We start from the raw sequence: 10,356 nt of genomic DNA, 5'->3' as shown, positions 1-10,356 counted from the left end.
GCACTGTGAGGCGGAGACTACTTGAGCAAGGCCTGGTTTCAAGGAGGGCAGCAAAGAAGCCACTTCTCTCCAGAAAAAACATCAGGGACCGACTGATATTCTGCAAAAGGTAAAAGGAGTGGACTGCTGAGGACTGGGGTAAAGTCATTTTCTTCGGCGCTCCATTGGGAGACCCAGACGATTGGGTGTATAGCTACTGCCTCCGGAGGCCACACAAAGCATTACACTAAAAAGTGTAAGGCCCCTCCCCTTCTGGCTATACACCCCCAGTGGGATCACTGGCTCACCAGTTTTCTGCTTTGTGCGAAGGAGGTCAGACATCCACGCATAGCTCCACTGTTTAGTCAGCAGCAGCTGCTGACTATGTCGGATGGAAGAAAAGTGGGCCCATATGGGGTCCCCAGCATGCTCCCTTCTCACCCCACTTGCGGTTTGTAAGGTTGAGGTACCCATTGCGGGTACGGAGGCTGGAGCCCACATGCTGTTTTCCTTCCCCATCCCCCCTCAGGGCTCTGGGCGAAGTGGGATCTTACCGGTCTCCAGGCACTGAGACCGGGCTCCATCCACAGACCCAGGGAACCTGCTGGATATGGAGCTGAGTATCGTCAGGGACAGGCCCTGCTACATTAAGGTACTCTGTGTCCCCGGGCAAGCGCGCACACACACACCAGCATTGCTGGGAGTGTTAGTGCGCCGGGGGCAACAGCGCGGAGCGCTCGTGCTATTATTCACTACAGCTTTGCTGAGTGACTTTATGTATTGGGAACTGCCGCACCGGCCGTTGCTGGGTGTTTTTGACATTGTGGCGCGGCTGGGACTTGTGGTGCGCCGGGGACTTCCGCGCTGGCCGTGCACATGGACGGCCGCGCTTATTACTCGAGTCCCCGGCTTTGCGGCCTAGTTTTCGGTTCGTTCCTGCCTCCAGCCCTGCCAGTCAGGGGAGAGGCGGGACGCTGTACAGACAGTCAGCGCCGAGGGCTGGAGTCTGCTTTGCATTCTCCAGCCCCCTTCACTGGACACAGTGGGACGCCAGTTTCCCGCTCTTGTCTGGGGCACGCCCACGGCCCGCCCCTCGTCACACGAGCTGGAGAAGGACGCCGGCAGCCATTCCTGCACGCAGTCCGAGCTGGGGAACGGAGACATGCTCTGGGCAACCAACACAGGGCTCTGGCGACCACACACCCGCGTTATAGGCGGGCGGTAAGCAGCACCTGAAGTGCTGACCCCACTAAATACCGAAGTGTCCATTTGTATTTTATGCTTGTATGCTATACACTGCACTGTAGGTCGCTATCTTTGGCTATATGCCCTCCTAGATGGCGAGATAACAGCAGCAAAAACGCAAAGGTGCTAAGGCACAGGTTTTCTAGGCTGCTTGTATTGCATGGCTGAAGTGTTCATTTGTACTTATGCTTGTATGCTATACATTGCACTGTACGGTCGCTACTCTTGGCTATATTCTCCTAGAGGGCTGGACAACAGCAGCAAAAAAGCATGGGTGCCAAGGCACAGGCTTTATAGGCTGCTTGTACTGCATGTGCTGAAGTGTTCATTTGTATATATGCTTGTATGCTATACATTGCACTGTAAGGTCGCTACTCTGGGCTATATTCTCCTAGATGGCTGGACAACAGCAGCAAAAAAGCAAGGGTGCCAAGGCACAGGATTTCTATGCTGCTTGTATTGCATGTGCTGAAGTGTTTATGCTTGTATGCTATACATTGCATAGATGACTAGAATACAGCAGCAAAAAAGCAACACAGGCTTTCTATGCTGCTTTTCCTGCATGTGATACTGTTCCACCGGCAGTTTCCACTGACCCCCATTGTGTGCAATGCTCCCCTGTAGCACTAAGTCAGCCGGGGTCTCTACTAGAGGTGGCCAAAGGAACCACCTGTGAACCCTGTCCAGGGACAGGGACGGAGATTGTCATGGGATGGAGACTTTGCAGTCCAGACAGGCCATGGGCAATCTTGATTAATGCTCCCTGGCCACCCTCATTTGGAACATAATCAGTGCTCCGGGGGGGTCCCAGGCATTCCAGGGTGAAGGCTCTGACACGGACGGCAGTCCCAGACAGCCTAAGCTAGCTCGCTGGGTGCGGCACTCGGCTTCATCACTGGTCAAGGTCCCAGCAGGACGACTCTCTGTATGATGAGGCAGACGTAGCTGATCAGGGCTTTGGTCCTGACACCGCTCTCAATCCGGATACACCGGATGGTGACGCCATAGTGAATGATCTTATAGCGTCCATCAATGGAATGTTGCATATTTCTCCCTCAGCTCCCCCAGTGGAGGAGTCAGCTTCACAGCAGGAGAAATCCTTTTTCAGTACTCATGCGTAGATTGAGTACTTTTTTCTGGCCACGCTGACTTCAGAGACGCAGTTCAGAAACACCACGCTTACCAGATAAACGTTTTCTCCAAACGTATTAAGGATGCACGTTATCCCTTTACCCTGACGTGGTAAAGCACTGGACCCAGGGTCCAAAGGTGGATCCCCCAATCTCCAGGCTTGCGGCTAGATCCATAGTTGCAGTGGAGATGGGAATTCACTTAAAGATGCCATTGACAGACAGATAGACCTCTGGTTGAAATCTGTCTGTGTAGCTATCAGCGTGTCGGTTGCTCCGGCATTCGCAGCCGTATGGGCACTCTAACCTATTTCAGCTGGTCTTGCGCAGCTGCTCTTGAGCACATGTACATCTGTGCCGCAGGTGGTGTCCTTAACCTCGCAATGTCTGCATTGCGACTTACCCTAGTAATGCTGTCCTGGGGGGACAGTCGAGGTTGGTCCTTCCCAGGCTCGGGCAAGTCCCAATGGTCCTCGTCTAAAAGGGCTCAAAAGGCTCAGAGGGGCTCAGATTCCGGCCGGGCTCATTCACGCCCAAGGAAGGCAGCAGGAGGAACCGCTACCAAGGCGATCTCCTCATGTATTTCAGCTCTCTCTCTCCGCATCCGCGGTTGGTGGCAGAATCTCCCGCTTCTGGGTACATTTAGCTGCCACAGGTCACAGACCGGTGGGTGAGAGACATTGTGTCTCACGTGTACAGGATAGAGCTCTGTTCTCGTCCTCCGGCTCGACTCTTCAGAATTCCCCCCCCCCCCCCACCGAGCCGATGCTCTTCTGCAGGCAGAAGGAGCGGTAATCCCTGTTCCTCTTCAGGAACAAGACACGGTTTTTTTCCTCCAATCTTATTGGGGTGCCAAAAAAGGGTGGCTTTTTCCGTTCCGTTCTGGACCTAAAACTGCTCACCAAGCACGTGAAGGCCAGGCGGTTCCGGATGTAACCCTCCGCTCCGTCATTGCCTCAATGTCTCAAGGAGATTTCCTAGCATCAATAGACATCAGGATGCTTATCTCCACGTGCCGATTGCTCCAGAGCACCAGCGTTTGCTACGTTTCGTTATTGAAGACGAGCATCTTCAGTGCGTACCACTGCCCTTCGGTCTGGCGACAGCCCTACGGGTTTTCACCAAGTTCAGGGCAGCAGTGGGAGCAGTCCTGCACTCTCAGGGTCACTCTGTGATCCTTACTGGACGATCCACTTGTCAAGGCACCCTCTCAAGAGGCATGCCGACACAGCCTGAACGTGGCGCTGGAGACTCTCCAGAGTTTCGGGTGGATCATCAACTTTTCAAGGTTACATCGGGCACCGACCCAATCGCTGACATATCTGGGCATGGAGTTTCACACTCCCTCAGCGATAGTGAAGCTTCCGCTGGACAAGCAGCGTTCACTACAGTCGGGGGTGCAGTCTCTCCTTCAAGGCCAGTCACACCCCTTAAGACGCCTCATGCAGAGGCAGTCACTTTCGCGCAGTTTCATCTGCGTCCACTTCAATGGGACATGCTTTGCCAATGGGTTGGGTAGTCGACGTCCCTAGAAAGGAACGTTTCCCTTCTCAGACGGTCAAGGACTCTCTTCAGAGGAGTCCATCCTTCAGATCAATGTTCTGGAAATCTGGGCAGTGCATCTTGCCCTGCAAACCTTCCAGCAGTGGCTGGAAGGAAAACAGATCCGAATTCAGTCGGACAATTCCACAGCGGTGGCAGACATCGCCCACCAAGGCGGAACACGCATCGCCAAGCCTACCAGGCGATCCGGCGGATTCTGATGTGGGTGGGGGACAGAGCATCCACCATATCCGCAGTTCACATCCCGGGCGTAGAAAATTGGGAAGCAGACTTCCTCAGTCGCCTGGGCATGGACGCAGGGGAATGGCCTCTGCACCCAGTATGATGTCAGGAAATCTGTAGCCGCTGGGGGATGCCGGACGTCGACCTAATGGCGTCTCGGCACAACAAGGTCCCGATTTTCATGGCGCGGTCTCACGAGCAAAGAGCTCTGGCGGCAGGCGCCCTAGTTCAGGATTGGTCGCAGTTCCAGCTACCCTATGTGTTTTCTACTCTGGCACTGTTGCCCAGAGTGCTACGCAAGCTCAGCTCCGCTTGCCGCCGCGCCATCCTCGTCGTCCCAGACTGACCGAGGAGGTCGTGGTCCCGGATCTGTGGCATCTCACGGTCGGCCAACCGTGGGCACTCTCAGACCGGCCAGACTTACTGTCCCAAGGGCCGTTCTTTCCACTGAATTCTACGGCCCTGATCCGGACTGTACGGCCAGCGAGTCCGAGATCCTAGCATCTTCAGGATTATCTCAAGACGTCATTGCCACCATGAGACGGGCTAGGAAGCCGACGTCTGCCAAAATCTACCACAAGACGTGGAAGTTATTCTTATCTTGGTGCTCTGCTTAGGGAGTGTCTCCCTGGCCATTTGCATTGTTTCCTTTTTCCCCCCTTCCTGCATCTGGATTTGGAAAAGGTTTGTCGCTCGGCTCCCTTAAAGGACAAGTCGTAGCGCTGTCGGTATTCTTTCAGAAGCGCCTAGTACGACTTCCTCAGGTACGCACGTTCCTGCAGGGGGGTTATCACATTGTCCCTCCGTACAAGAGGCCGTCAGACCCATGGGATCTGCACAGGGTATTAATGGCTCTCTAGGAGCCGCCCTTCGAGCCTCTGAGGGATGTTTTCACTTTCTCGACTTTCACAGAAAGTGGCCTTTCTGGTAGCGGTCACGTCTTTTCGTAGAGTGTCCGACCTAGCAGCGCGGTCATCCAAAGCTCCCTTCCTGGTGTTCACCAAGATAAGGTAGAGCTGCGTCCGATCCCAGAGTTTCTCCCTAAGGTGGTATTCCCTTTTTATCACAATCAGGATATCTCCTTACCTTCCTTTTATCCATTTCATCGATATGTAATGGCTTTGCATTGTTGGATCTGGTGTAGAGCACCCAGAATCTACATTCCCGCACGGCGCTCCTGCGCCGCTCGGATGCACTCTTTGTCCTTGTCACTGGTCAGCGCAAGGGATCGCAGGCTGCAACATCCACCCTGGCTCAATGGATCAAGGAACCAATCCTTGAAGCCTACCGTTCTACTGGGCTTCCGGTTCCATCAGGGCTGAAGGCCCATTCTACCAGAGCCGTGGATGCGTCCTGGGCATTACGGCACCAGGTTACGGCTCAACAGGTGTGCCAGGCAGCTACCTGGTCGAGTCTGCACACTTTCACCAAACATTATCAGGTGCATACCTATGCTTCGGCGGACGCCAGCCTAGGTAGAAGAGTCCTGCAGGCGGCAGTTGCCTCCCCGTAGGGGAAGGCTGTCTTGCAGCTCTAACATGAGGTATTTCTTTACCCACCCAGGGACAGCTTTTGGACGTCCCAATCGTCTGGGTCTCCCAATGGAGCGCCGAAGAAGAAGGGAATTTTGTTACTTACCGTAAATTCCTTTTCTTCTAGCTCCTATTGGGAGACCCAGCACCCGCCCTGTTGTCCTTCGGGATTTTTGGTTGTTTTCAGGTACACATGTTGTTCATGTTGAATGGTTTTCAGTTCTCCGATGTTACTTCGGAGTGAATTTGTTTAAACCAGTTATTGGCTTTCCTCCTTCTTGCTTTTGCACTAAAACTGGTGAGCCTGTGATCCCACTGGGGGTGTATAGCCAGAAGGGGAGGGGCCTTACACTTTTTAGTGTAATGCTTTGTGTGGCCTCCGGAGGCAGTAGCTATACACCCAATCGTCTGGGTCTCCCAATAGGAGCTAGAAGAAAAGGAATTTACGGTAAGTAACAAAATTCCCTTCTTCTCAGATTAATCCCCTTTTCGATTGTTTGGGACATCTGGAAAACAGCTTATTAGGAGAAGAAGAGGTGAGCGCTACCACCAGTCTTGTCTCATGCCAACTGTTAAGCATCCTGAAACCATTCATGTGTGGGGTTGCTTCTCAGCCAAGGGAATCGGCTCACTCACAGTCTTGCCTAAAAACACAGCCATGAATAAAGAATGGTACCTGAATGTCCTCAAAGAGCAACTTCTCCCAACTGTCCAAGAGCAGTATGGCACCCAACAATGCCTTTTCCAGCATGATGGAGCACCTTGCCATAAAGCAAAGGTGATCACTAAATGGCTCATGGAACAAAACATAGAGATTTTGGGTCCATGGCCTGGAAACTCCCCAGATCTTAATCCCATTGAGAACTTGTGGGCAATCATCAAGAGACGGGTGGAAAAACAAAAACCAACAAATTCTGGCAAAATGCAAGCATTGCTTAAGCAAGAATGGACAGCTATCAGTCAGGATTTGCTCCAGAAGTTGATTGAGAGCATGCCAGGGAGAATTGCAGAGGTCCTGAAGAAGAAGGGTGAACACTGCAAATATTGACTTGCTGCATTAACTCATTCTGTCAATATAACCTATTGGTACTCATATGATTGCAATTATATTTCTGTATGTGATGTAAACATCAGACAAACACAATTAAAAACCAGAGGGCAACAGATCATGGGAAAATATCATTTTGGTGTCATTCTCAAAACTTTTGGCCATGACTGTAGTTTGAGCACTGACAGGCCGACCTCCCTCCCCTGTAACCTCTGCAGCAATGCTGGCAGCACTCGTACTACTATTTTGAAAAGATGACCTCTGGATATGATGCTGAGCACATGCACTCAGCTTCTTTGGCCGACAATGGTGAGGCCTGTTCTGAGTGAACCTGTCTTGTTATACCGCTGTACAGTCTTGGCCACCATGCTGCATCTAAGTGTCAGGGTGTGACAATTGTCTTATAGCCTCGGCCATCTTTATGTAGAGCAACAATTTTTTTTTTTTTTTCCGGATCCTCAAAGAATTCTTTGCCAGGAGGAGCCATGTTGAACTTCAAGTGCCCAGTATGAGAGAGTGTGTGAGAGATAACACCAAATGTAACACCCCTGCTCCCCATTCACACCTGACACCTTAACACTGAGTCACATGACATGGGAGGGAAAATGGCTAATTGGGCACAATTTATCCATTATCACTTAGGGGTGTACTCACTTTTGTTGCCAGTGGTTTAGACATTAATGCCTGTGTGTTGAGTTATTTAGAGGACACTAAATTTCCCCTGTTATACAAGCTGCACACTGACACTGTACATTGTATCACAGGGTCAGATCTTCAGTGTTGTTCCATGAAAAGATATAATAACATTTTCTCAAAAAATGTGAGGGGTGTACTCACTTTTGTGATATACTGTATGCACTATAAAATGTCTGTATGCTGCAAATATATATTTTGCAGTGACCTCTTTGAGGTTTCTATATCTGTGTATTTACAGGTCACATATCACAATGTTCTACAATGAAACTGTGTGTGTGTATATATATATATATATATATATATATGTATGTATGTATGTATACACACACACAAAATTGAAAGTGTAATGTGAGAAGATCTAAAGGCTACCTCCTCAAAATTTATTGGGGCAGATTGAAAAAAACATGGCTTGTCTCCCTACAAATGCCACTTTTACCCTTGGGCTTCGTCTGGTATTGACACTCTGCCCCATTTACCTATAAATGTGATAAGCCGCCATACCAAGCACAGCCTATGGGTGCGGTTCCACTTGAGATTTGCACGGACGAGTGCAATCCAATAAAACATCAGATTGCTCTCACTATAGAGTGCAAAACTATGGGGCAGAGTCCATCTGTGATTCATTTCTCATGCAATATCGGAATAAATCGCAGTATGCTGCGTTTGGCAGCGAGTCTTGGCTGACACACCCCCATACAAGTCTATGGGAGCATGTGAGACATCGCACTGCACTCGCATGTCATACACATTAGATGGCTGTAGACGAACGATCTTGCGCTCCTTATTCGTAAAGCCACTATTGCATGTCTGCTAGCGGCTTTATCTCTGAAACAAAAGGATCGGCAGTCCCGAACCGGATTTGCGGACACTTTATAGTTTCCAACAATCAAATGTCCATGGCTCCAGTACATTAGACCATCGACCGAACACATCAATATTGGCGGCTTTATTAGACGATATTTCTGTAATGTGTGTGTAGGGGCTCTAGGAAGGACAGATAAACTGCCGGAATGATTGCTAATGATCGTTGCAGGTAGGTGATTGGTACTACTATTACATTCACCAATTATCTTCAATGTGTAAAATGTCTGGGGTAAAATGCTGTAATGTTTGATTGACAAGTGTTTGATTTGTTCACATGGGTAATAACTATAGTGTAGTGGAACTTATTTTCATGTTAGCACCCACCTTTCTAATCAGGGAGGGAGTACTCGCGCTCTTATGGCCAGATACTAACCCCCTGCACCTAATCAGTCCACTCCAGTGCTTGATTATTCAGATTGTTGACAATACCTTTATCTGACAATAGCGATATATGAACTCTATGTATTTTGATCTTTAGGAGCTGCCGGGCATATGGTATTTAGGCTTTGCCATTCCTATGTTTTCTTAAAGGGAACCTGTCACCAGATTTGGTGACTATAAGCTGCGGCCACCACCTAGAATACTGTATATAAGAGCCCAGGCCGCTGTGTAGAACGTAAAAGTCACTTTATAATACTCACCTAAACGGTCGGTGCGGTGCAGACTGGTAGGATGGGTGTCTCCGTTCTCCGGTGCCGACGCCTCCTCTTTCGGCCATCTTTGTCCTCCTTCTTTTGAAGCCTGGGTGCATGACGTGTCCTACTTCATCCACACGCACTGGCATTGAGGTCCTGCGCAGGCGCACTACAATACTGTGATCTGCCCTGCTCAGGGCCTCAATGCTGGCCCGTGTGTATGACGGAAGACGCATCATGCACCCAGGCTTCAGAAGAAATGCAAAGATGGTTGAAAGAGGAGGCGCTGATACCGGAGAACGGAGACGCCCAATCAGTCTGCACTGCCTCTTAAATGACTATTATAAAGTGATTTTTACGTTCTACACAGCGGCCTGGGCTCTTATATACAGTATTCTAACATGCAGTATATAGGAGCCCACTGGTGGTGGCCGTAGCTTCTAGTCACCAATTCTGGTGACAAGTTCCCTTTTAATGTATTTTTTTTTTTTTTTTTAACCAAAAAGTTATACTTTGATGAAAAATTGCACAAAAGCACCTATGATTGTAAAAATCCCATCTACCAATATATCAGGTGTCTATAGTCCTCAATACATAGAAGATCCAAACCCTCTGATGTCCATGGGGTTCTCCTCCCGACTGCTTCTCTACAGATGTTTGGGAATTTGTGTCCAATGTTTTTTTGTTTTCAGGGTTTAAAACAGATGAATGCTCATGGCTTGTGTCCTTTATTACAGCTGAGTCTCATTAACCCTCGTTTGGTACCATGGGGAAAAAAAAAAACACTGGTGGTACAAATCTACATGGGGTCACATTGACCCCTTGGTACCAGATGAGGGTTAATACTTTCCACTTTGCTAGTACTCAACTTTTTATTTTTTCAGTATGTCCAAACTGTATAATCTGGTGATAATGAAGCTTTTCTGTGTATCCGTCTTGTAGGAAGAAGATGCCAAACTCCTAGTACGTGACGCCATTGCTTCTGGCATTTTTAATGACCTGGGATCTGGAAGTAACATTGACCTGTGTGTTATCACCAAGAACAAGGTGGACTACATCCGTCCTCATGACATGGCCAACAAGAAGGGAGTGAGGTGAGTGTAAGCCGTGCATCACTATGTCCACAGATCACTACTTTTTTGCGGGGCTGTCTTGAGTCGGACGGGGGCTAGTAACGTGAGGCATCAGCAGGACTTGTTTTTGTTTTTACAGGACAGGAAACTACAAATACAAGAAAGGGACAACGGGAGTCCTGTCCGAAAAGATTACCCATTTCAACCTGGACGTGATGGAAGAAAGCGTGCAGACTATGGATATCTCCTAATTTCTTCGAAAACAGTGGGGCGTCAAGTCTCCGTCTTTGTAGTCCACATGTTAAACACTTGCTCCCTCTTGAAAGATTTGGTTAGAAAAGAAATAAAATGTCCTTGTCCTTACATAAA

General features: G+C 49.3%; 1 long non-coding RNA gene across 1 annotated transcript; it reads left to right on the top strand.

Annotated features, from left to right (window-relative positions):
• Positions 1 to 9,790: 9,790 nt before the first annotated feature.
• Positions 9,791 to 10,356, top strand: LOC142250641 (uncharacterized). Its single transcript, XR_012725244.1, has 2 exons — positions 9,791 to 10,008; positions 10,127 to 10,356. It is a non-coding gene; the product is annotated as an uncharacterized LOC142250641 (long non-coding RNA).

This window comes from Anomaloglossus baeobatrachus, chromosome 9 (assembly GCF_048569485.1).
Source record: "Anomaloglossus baeobatrachus isolate aAnoBae1 chromosome 9, aAnoBae1.hap1, whole genome shotgun sequence".
Taxonomy (NCBI): Eukaryota; Metazoa; Chordata; class Amphibia; order Anura; family Aromobatidae; genus Anomaloglossus; species Anomaloglossus baeobatrachus.
This window is presented reverse-complemented; position numbering and strand designations above follow the sequence as displayed.